This window comes from Elaeis guineensis, chromosome 1 (genome assembly GCF_000442705.2).
Source record: "Elaeis guineensis isolate ETL-2024a chromosome 1, EG11, whole genome shotgun sequence".
NCBI lineage: Eukaryota > Viridiplantae > Streptophyta > Magnoliopsida > Arecales > Arecaceae > Elaeis > Elaeis guineensis.
In genome coordinates, this window is record NC_025993.2 from 11,875,454 (window position 1) to 11,886,209 (window position 10,756).

Below are 10,756 nucleotides of genomic sequence, written 5' to 3' on the forward strand. Positions count from 1 at the left end.
TATATATATATGTATGGTATTCTTTGCTAGATGCTGAATGGTTGTTGGAACACATCTACATGCTGATAGGCAGCAAGGCTATCGTAGAGTAGAATCTATAAAGCTAGTAAATATCATTATTATTTTTTAATTATAGTATGAATAAAAATAATTATAAATTATATATTTTTTAAAATTTTTAAAAATATATAATCTCTCAGATAATCTTCATATTATAATGTTGTCTAACAGAAACAGGCAGCTGGACTTCTTTGTAACCTTTTAAAGTTTTTTGAATCAGACAACTTTTTAAATTTTTGAGATCAAAATGTAAATAGATGAAAGTTTAAGGATATCATTATAATTTCCTCTTTTTAGTTCACTTGCATGAAAAAATTGGCTACTGGAACAAGTTGGTATTAAATGAGCAAATGTAACTTATTTCTTTTGAAGTTTATTGTATGTATCTAATTGGCATATATGTGAACTATTTTAGTGTTTCAATTGATAAAGTTACTAGAAGCTATGTAGTAGTTATCTCTTTTGTAGCTCATGAACCTAATAAACTTTAATGGCTCCGCAATCTTTTTTTGCAAAAATACCTATCTAATCAAACAACTAACGATGCATAGATAGATATATAGATATATAATTATAAAAGAAAGCCATTCTCAATCACATTGGCTGCCCGTTTGATTTTTTCTTTCTTTTTTTTATAAAAAAATATATTCGACCTATCCATTGGTACATGGGCGAGCGCACAGAGAGGGATGGGGATTGCATGATGAGTTGTCAAGTCAATACTATATTTGTTGTACAAAGAGAATAGGTGTAGAGAAAACCAAGGAAATAAAGAGAGAGAGGACATAGAAATAATCGCAGTTTGGCCTCGTATATATACACATATATGTATATACATACACATTATATATACATACATACATATGCATATACATACATACATATATATATACATATATGTGTGTGTGTCTACACACACACACACACACATACAAGAAAATAAAAAATCCTTGAAAATTAATGTAACAATTATATTGATATTGTAAACCATATATATATACTGCACAATGCATTAATAATTAAGGATGATGAAATAATATATACTAATAACCTAATATATTATAAAACATTATAACAAACTATCTTACATATTACAATATTTTATTTCAATATAGTTTATTATATTACAATATACAACAAAAATATATGATATACATATTAGGAAAAGAATAAAAATATAATAATGAACTATACATTTCAGTTTTATTACTATAAAATATTTCATCCCCCATAAACGTTTCCAAACACATTTTTATAAAGTGAATATGGAATAGGGAGGACTACAAAGGCAAATTTGTCACGTTTCATAAAAAAAATTCACCCTCTTATCCACATATTCCTATGTGATATCCAAACGTCATTTCTTATCCCCATGATCAGTATCCGAACACAGTAACTACAATCACTACTTGGTACAACACCATTTTATCCAAACAGAAAATAAGCTGGTTTATACTTGTTTATACTAGTATAAATTAATGACTTGTACATATATAAGTTTTCCTTGCACCAAAAACCCAACCCCATACCCAAAAGACCTTGGATGTGATGCCTCCTCGTCATGCTAGTTACGAGATGCTTTATGCTCTTTGTTTTTGATCCACCTTTTCTGGTCTTTTGTCCTCAAGGTATTTTTTTTTGCTTTATTAGTGTTAAACCTTCAAGAAATCGATATTCATTGATTGGTGTAATACAAACGATGCAACAGAGATATATGTACACTGGTCATGCTACAAAATAGGAAGAAGAAGAAAACGGCCATGCTATAAAACAGGAAGAAAATCTAGAAATTATAGGAAAAAGATAAGGAAAGAATACAATGTGATAACCCAGAAAATATAGGAAAAAGATAAAAAAAAAAATATACCATGTAATATACATGGCAGTGTAATACCTAGTTATATGCCTAATTATCCGTTAATACTCCCCCTCAAGTTGGAGTATAGTGATCAAGAATGCCTAACTTGGATAAGAGATGATGAAATTAGTCCTTTTCAAGCATCTTGGTAAAAATATCTGCTAGTTATTGCTCGGTAGGAATGTAGTGAGTAATGAGTTCATTGGATTGGATCTATTCAAAAACAAAATGGAAATCAATTTTAATATGCTTAGTTTGTTCATAAAAAATTGGATTGGAAGCAATGTGTAGAGTTGCTTGGCTGTCACAATAAAGCTATATGTAACGTATAAGAGAAATATGTAAATCAAAAAGAAGAGTTCGAAGCTAAAGGAGTTTACTAATGGTAGTAGACATAACTTTATATTTGGCTTCAGCGAAAGAATGTGAGGCTGTAATTTTCTTCTTAATTTTTTACGAAAGTGGAGAGTACCCAAGCATGATAAATAGCTAGTGGTGGAGTGACGAATAGCGGGGCAACTCGTCCAATCAAAGTCACAATAAGTGACTAAAGACAATTCACTAGATGCTGGAAGAAATATATCTTATCTTGATGTTATTTTGAGATAGCGAAGAACCCGCATGGTAGCATCAAGGTGTCGTTGAAGAGGATCATGCATGAATTAGCTGAGAATATGAACCAAATAATATAGATCCAGATGAGTAATTATCAAGTAGATGAGCCTGCCAACTAAGTGCTTGCATAGAGAAGGAGCCACCTTTGGACCAATGGCTCTAGATAAAGAATGATGTTATTTCATGGGAAATACATGCGGCTTGGCTCCCAGCATGCTCGTCTTAGAGAGGATGTCAAGAGCATATTTTCTTTGGTTAAGTATAATGCCATTTGGTGATCTGGCAACTTCAATTTTCAAAAAATATTTAAATAGGTCTAGATCTTTGATATAAAATCGTGAGTGCAGATAAATGCTAACTTGATAGAAAAGATATGGATGGGATTATTTCCGACAATGATATTGTCTACATAAATTAAGATAAGGACTATACTCTCACCTTGAGCATGAGTGACAAGGCGTAATCGGCCTTGGACTATTTAAAACCAAACTGGACCATAGAGAAGGTGAATTTTTCAAACTAGTTACAAGATACTTGTTTGAGTCCATACAAAGATTTGTTCGGTTTGCAAACTCGTATATCACCTGGGCAAGTAAAACCTTGAGGAATATGTATGAAAATCTTTTCATGCAAATCATCTTGCAAGAAAGCATTATTGATGTCCAGTTGGTGTAGTTTTTATTTACTACAGCCGCTACTGCTAACAAATAGCACACAGTGACTAATTTGACCACAAGCACAGATGCCTCGTGGTAGTCAAGACCTTCAACTTGGGTATAACCCTTAGCAACCAGCGATCAATTGACCCATCTGCCTTGTTACTTTATGCAATACATCCTTTTGGAATCAATGGCTCTCTTCCCAGATGGTAAATCAACCAAAGTCCATAACTGATTTTTTCTTTAATGCTGCAATCTCTGCTGCCATAGCCTCATGCCATTTTGGATTTTTAATGGCCTGCAAAATGTGTTTTGGCTCATCAATAAAACAGATGGCCCCCAAGAAAGCTAAATATTAAAGAGAAAATTTATCATAATGAATAAAATTTGAGAGAGGATAAAGAGTACCTGAAGGAGCTGTTGAAGTGGCAGACTACGAGGGATCGAGTGAAGGTGGCAATTGAAAAACATAATCTTTCAAACAGACTAGTGTTTGTCGAGTTTGAGTCGATCTAATGGGCTAGGATTCATAAATTTAGTCCTGCTCAATAGGAGGAGGCTCTGTTAGAAGTATTTCGGATGAATTATTTGAATGTGGAAGATTCGGATGTGGGATTAGCAGTAGGTATGCACGATGGTGGATCATCAAAAATGGGCAATGGAATAACTGAACTGGTTCTTTGGCCATTGTGCACTACCTCTATTATGGAAGAAGAGCAATATAAAAAAATATGTTTATAAAACAATACATCTTGCGAGACAAAAATACTATGACTTTCAAGATTATAAACACGATACCCTTTTTGTCCATATGGGTAACTAAGAAATATACATCAAATGGCTTTAGAATTAAATTTAGTGCATAACCTTGCATGATTATGTGCATAACATAAGTAACCAAATACACGAAGGTGATTATAACAGGGTGGTTGATTAAACAATATCTCAAATGGCATTTTATATATCAAAACTGGAGTTGGCAAACGATTGATTATATATACAGCTGTAAAGATACATTTTTTCTAAAATTTTTTTTAGCAAATTAGCTTGAAATCCAAGTGCTTGAGTCATTTCTAATAAATGCCTACGTTTATGCTCCACTACTCCATTTTGCTGAGGGGTATAAATATAAGATGTTTGATGTTCTATGTCCTGAGCCAAGTAAAAATCGCTCATAGGTATAGATGTGAACTCACCCCGATTGTCACTATGAATGATTTTTATTTTGAAATCAAACTATGTAGTAACCATACAACAAAAGGACACAAGATGAGTATATGCTTCATATTTATGTTTAAGTAAACCCAAGTGTCATATGAAAAATTATCTATTATGATAAAGAAATAATGTGAGCCATTAATAGATGGAGTCGGATATAGTCCCCATATATCACAATGAATCAACTCAGAATAACAAGAGCTTTTATTATTGCTAATAAAAAAGGGAGTTCTAGTTGTTTTGCATGATGGAAAATATCACAAACATGATATTGAGGAAAATTAAAAGACAAACATGGAATTTTAAACAAACTACTAAAACAAGTATATCCCATGCGCATATGCCAAAATAAAGCAAAAAATTTTACCATAGCTTGAAGGGTCATGGGATTTGATGTAAAGTGGCAGTGGTAGATACCATCCCTCTATCTACCTACTCCAATCAGCTTCTTCGAGGCTAGATCTTGAAATATATAAAAATCAAGAAAGAAAATAATAACACAAGATCAATCAGAAGTCAATTTGCTAATTGAGAGCAAGTTGCATATGAAATTCGACAGCAAAGAATATTACGAAGGGTTATATCACCAAGCAGTTTCACTTCACCAACATGTGAAAAAGGGAGACTCATGCCATTTGGTAGCTTGACAGGTCTATCAAAAAGTATGGCAATATGTGAATTTAGGATGATGGAAGATGAGACCATATAGTCTGAAGCTCCACTATTAACAATCCATGTAGTAAAGGAAGAAGAAATTTTATCTAAGAGATGATCATGAGTAGAAGCCATAGCATGTGAAGCTAGGCTAGAAGAGGATTGCACACCATTAAGAAAATTTAGCAACTGAGTGTATATATTGTTGCATGTTCAGACATGAAATAGGTAATACGACCTATTTTGAAAATCATTTGATTCACAAATAGCTGCAGCTAAAGCTTCTGTAGGATGTGGCTTGCCTCGTTGATTCTGTCTCTGTCTTCCAGCATGGTTTGAGCCATTTTTTTTTTTTGTTTTTCATGTTGGTGGGTAGCCAATAAGCTTAAAACAATGCTCCTTTGTGTGGTCAGATTTGTGGCAATGATCACACATTACACAAGAATCATGTGTGATGGAAGAAATGGTCTTCACAACCATAGCTGTACCCTCATAATTGGGTTGCCGTATGGCAGCAATAGACCACTACTTTTTTTCTTGCACAACCATGAAAAAATTTTTGCTTAAGGAGGGTAATGGATCACTATTAAGAATTTGCAATTGTACAATATTGAAAATCGAATTTAGTGCTATGAGAATTGGAACTTCTCTATTTCTCTTGCTGTAGTAAATGCCTTTCCAACCCTACATGAACATAGAAGAACAGTGTCATATAAGTGCAACTCATCCTATAAGACTTTAAGCTTTGAATAATAGATTGTGTCTGAGAGCCCTTCTTGCACAATGAGAGAGAGATCGTGCTTAAGTTGATGAACTTTTGGTGCATTATCCTATGAGAATCTTTCCTCCAAATCCATCCATATGTCATGTGCAGTATTAGCATATGCCATACTATCATGCAAATCTTTAGCAATGGTATTTATTGCCCATGTATGACTACCCAGGGGGATGAATTGGATACTTTGAAAATTTTAACCAAATTAAAGCTCTAGCAAATATGTCTTCAAACAAAGTGATTATAAAGCGAAAGCAATTAGCAGCAGCAAAAATAAAATATATAAATTGCTAACTAGGAAATAAAAACTAAGCTAAGCAAGAATTAAAAGTAAGTAAATCAAACATAAGAAAGCACAACACAAACATACAAAATTTATAGTGGTTCGGAGCAATCCACTCCTATATCCACTACTCAAGCTTTCTTTAAAAATTTCACTATAATCCTTCCTTGATTATAGTATGTTTATTTTTTCAAGGTCACAAATAAATTCAGTTGATTTTCTCGGGATCATCAACCATAACCCTACACCGATAGTTTTTTAGATTCACTATCAATCCAATTGGCTTTAATCTTGGCTCACCAACGACAACCATACATAGATTATTTTTTTAGACTAACAATCAATCTCAATTGGTTTTAACCTTGGCTCACCAATTAAACCACTACAAACATTCAATTCAAGGCTTGGACCAACTCAAGTTTCTCATCCCAAGAAACTTGCAAGAAAATAAAATACAAAGCATACAATTTCAGCATAAAAAAGAAATTAAAAGAAGAACTCTTTTGAAGAGCAGTGAAGAAGCTGAATGATTATTCTTTTGAAGCTTTGTCTTCTTTACTCTAAAACTTGATAGGATGTAGAAATGATGAAGACGATTGCTTTTGAAAGTCTGCTGAAATCTCTCTCTCTTTTCTTTTTTTTTTGGTTATTCAATGTTCCTTACCTAACTTGATGATTTTTTTTTTTCAATTCACTTGTCTTGCTTTCTAAATATTTTTCTAGTCTTTTATAACTTTGAAAGTGGCTGAGGAGTGAGTTCTAACCATTAGAAGGACTGAAATAGCTGTTGTGAGAGAGTGGGGATAAAAAGTTGCAAATTTGAAAACTAATCGTTATAGTCAGCTACAGTAACTGGGTCGACTCAGCTACAGTAACTGGGTCAGCTTAATAAAAATTGGATCAGCTCAATTACTGGATCTAAAATTTTAGTTTTCTGTCTTTCTTTTTTATTGAGACTAGATCGGCTCAGTCTTCTATTGGGTCAGCTCAGTTTGCATGCCAAACATGCCAACATATTAGAATCGACTCAAAATCTTTTAGAGTCAACTCAAAATCTTCCAATATTATTTTTCTTCATATTTTGACCTCTCAAACTAGAATTTCTTGGTTCCAATGCTTCTAAAATCCTTCAAATATTTCTCCAACTTTAGAATTTATTCTTAAGATAAATTCTTTATTGTGAGCATCTGAAAAATTCTACATACATTCTTGAAACATATGATTAGTATCATCTATACTCAATATTTTGAAATCATCAAAATCAATTCTAGGATCAATAATCTCTTACTTTTTGATGATGATAAAATTTTAAATATATGCGTAATAAAAATAAATAATGTGTTTCACCCAAATTGAATCATGAAGTGATATAGTAAATATATGTGAGTTCATACTTCATGCATATTCTTAATTAATTTTTAATTTATTGCACATTTTACTTATATTAAAAAATGTGTCAATGCAAATCTATGAGTATTAAGGTCTCAATCATCAAGTTAATAAGCATCTTAAGCATTAATCCTTTAAGCATATACTCACCATCTCTCTCCTCCTTTTTGACATCATCAAAAAGGTCAAGGAAAGGATTTAAAAATAATCATGAAAATCAATAAAATAGAATTCAAAGAGAGTATCAAATTGAGAGATGTATTAAATTCAAATTTTATGGCATATCTCTCCTTTCTAAAATAAGTCTCTTGGTTCAAAATATGCTTAAAAACAATTCTATCTTTGCTAGATTAACTTGAATTTAATTTTTTTTAGACAAAATTTATCAAATTCATGTCTCTTCTTTTTCTTTCAAGTTATGAATATTTAATCAATTTTAAGAAAATAAGCTTTGCATCTTTCTCCCCCTTAGTATTATAAATTAAAGCTAGATAATATTACTTTTCAACTTTTCATCTCCTTCTATTTCAAATTAAGCACATTTAAATTCAAATTTAATTAACTATTCATTTTTTCTTTTAATATTTTCTTCCTCTTATATTTGCAAACAAAGCCAATTTAAAAATAGGCAAGATTTAATAGTGTAAGTATCAATTGAGTGGACTAAATATTAAACTAAGCATTCGATTAATTATCAAACACACATAGCATTCACTAAAGTAAGCACCAAATTTTCTAAAATTTTACTTTTCATTAATTTTCAAGGATGTTTACATAAGATGTATACAATGATAACAAACATCTAAAAGTCTAACAAGTATAGCATACATATCAATCAAGTATATAATCATTTATGAATGTACGTCTTATCTTGATATTCTTTCAATCATGCAAATTTTGATATATTTCAATGATAACATTTCTTATAAGAATGTTAGAAAACTAATTTGTAAGTTTTATATCGAAATAAGATCTTATACAGTCAAGCTTATTTTAACTTAGATTTCTCAAATAATTAACAATCAAAATAACATGATATAAAGTATTAAGAGAGCATGCAAATAAACAATATATTCAAAATATTTAACTCATAGAATAAGATAATACATACATTGATAAAACATCAAAGTCAATTATATCAATAATTAATGATGATATGATGTAAAGAGGATCTAGTTTTTATCAAATATTATCACTCATTTTCTCAAGTTCAAGCCATCCATCCATAAGAATTAGCTCCTTTTACTATATTAGATGCTTGGTTAACCTGCAAAAATTATTTTTCAGCTTTTGGTACCCAAGCTATATTTGGTCCATTTGAGTTAGAGTACATGATTCTTTTTGGAACTCAAATTTATTTAATTAATGTGTAGCTGATTTTTTTGGTATTGCATTTTAAAATTTTATGGCCTATTTTATTGCATTTGAAACAAGTTATGGAATGATTTTTATATGAAGCTCTTGAAAATATATTTTTAACTATTTTCTATTTTCTCAAAGAGTTCAAACTAATTTTAGCTTTGTGAAAAATAGATTTTTGACTTTTCATCATTAATTGAATATTTTCAAAACTAAATATATATTTTTCGGCAGTAGACTTCAATATTTCAATCTCTTTTTTTACTTTAGCATTTTCTTCTATAAGAGATTTTTCAGATTTTGATAATTTTTCATTTTCTTCAATCTGAGATTTCTTTCCTTCAATAATTTATTTTTTTCAATTATAGATTTATTCTTTTCTTTATTCAATATTTTTTTTTCAGCTAAAGATATATTTGACTTTTTAAACTCCTTATTTTTTAGCCTCAATTTATTGAATTTATTTATTAATTCATTGAAGGCATTAAATAATTCATCAAATGTAAATTGAAAAAAAATTTCAGAATTTATCTCATCTTTAATGGTCATGAGGTAAAGATTTGCCGCTTCTTCTTCCTCTTCGGAGTTTGAAGTGTCACTATCTCCCCAAATATCTAGCATTGCTCTTTTCTTGGTCTTTTTGAGGTGCTTCTTGATTAAGGTACAATCCAACTTGTAGTGACTCCTCTTGTTGCAATTGTAGCAAGTAAAATTTTTCTTTTATCTTCTTTCTTCATTTTCTTTCTTCTTCAAGCTTTAAAATTTTCTTTATGAGGAACTTTTTGAACTTTTTTGAAAGTAGAATCATGTCCTCATCATCCTCTTTACTTTCTTCTTCTTTATCTTCCTCTGACTCATTGCTTTCTTCAAGATTGACGGTGGACTTGAAAGCAATGGTCTTTCTTTTAGGCTCCTCTTCTTCCTCATTTTATGCTATATTCAACTCATATGTCATGAGTGAATCAATGAGCTCTTCTGAGATAGCTTGCTGAAATCTTTAGCTTTTTGAATTGCCGTCAACTTTCCTTCCCATTCCTTTAGCAAAGATCTCAAAACTTTGCAAACAAGTTCATGATTAGTATAGGTTTTGCCAAGACCATTTAAAGTATTAATAATTTCAGTAAATTTTGAAAACATATCAGAAATAGACTCATATTTTTTTATTTTAAACATTTCATATTTATGAACAAGCAAGTTAATTTTGGACTCATTAACTTGACTTGTTCCCTCGTGAGTTATTTCTAATCTTTTTCAAATTTTTTTGACTGATGTACAACTAGATATTCTATTAAATTTATGTACATCAAGAGAACAATAAAGAACATTGGTGGTTTTTACATTTAATTGAGCCATCTTTTGGTCATTTACATCCTAATCCTTTTAGGGTTTAGGCACACACATTATTGACAATCATTGTGGGTGTATGAGGACCATTGAGTATGTGGAGTATGAAACTCCACATGTCATAGTCTTATGTTTGAATAAAAATTTTCATCCTAACTTTTCAATAAGTATAATTAATGTTATTGAAAAAAAGAGGTCTAATGGTTGAGTGTCCTTCACCTAACAAAGAACCAAATGGGTCAGCCATGAGATCTTTAACTCTAGAATTTTAAATCAAAAGAAAATCAAAGCACCTGCTCTAATACCAATTGTTGCCTAGGTATGACTACCTAAGGGGGTGAACTGGGTACTTTGAAAATTTTAACCAAATTAAAGCTCTAACAAGTATGTCCTCAAACAAAGTGATTATGAAATGAAAGCAATTGGCAGCAGTGGAAATAAAACAAATAAATTGCTAACTATAAGATAAAAACTAAGCTAAGCAAGAATTAAAAGCAAGTAAACCAAATACAAAAAAGTACAACACAAACACACAAAATTTA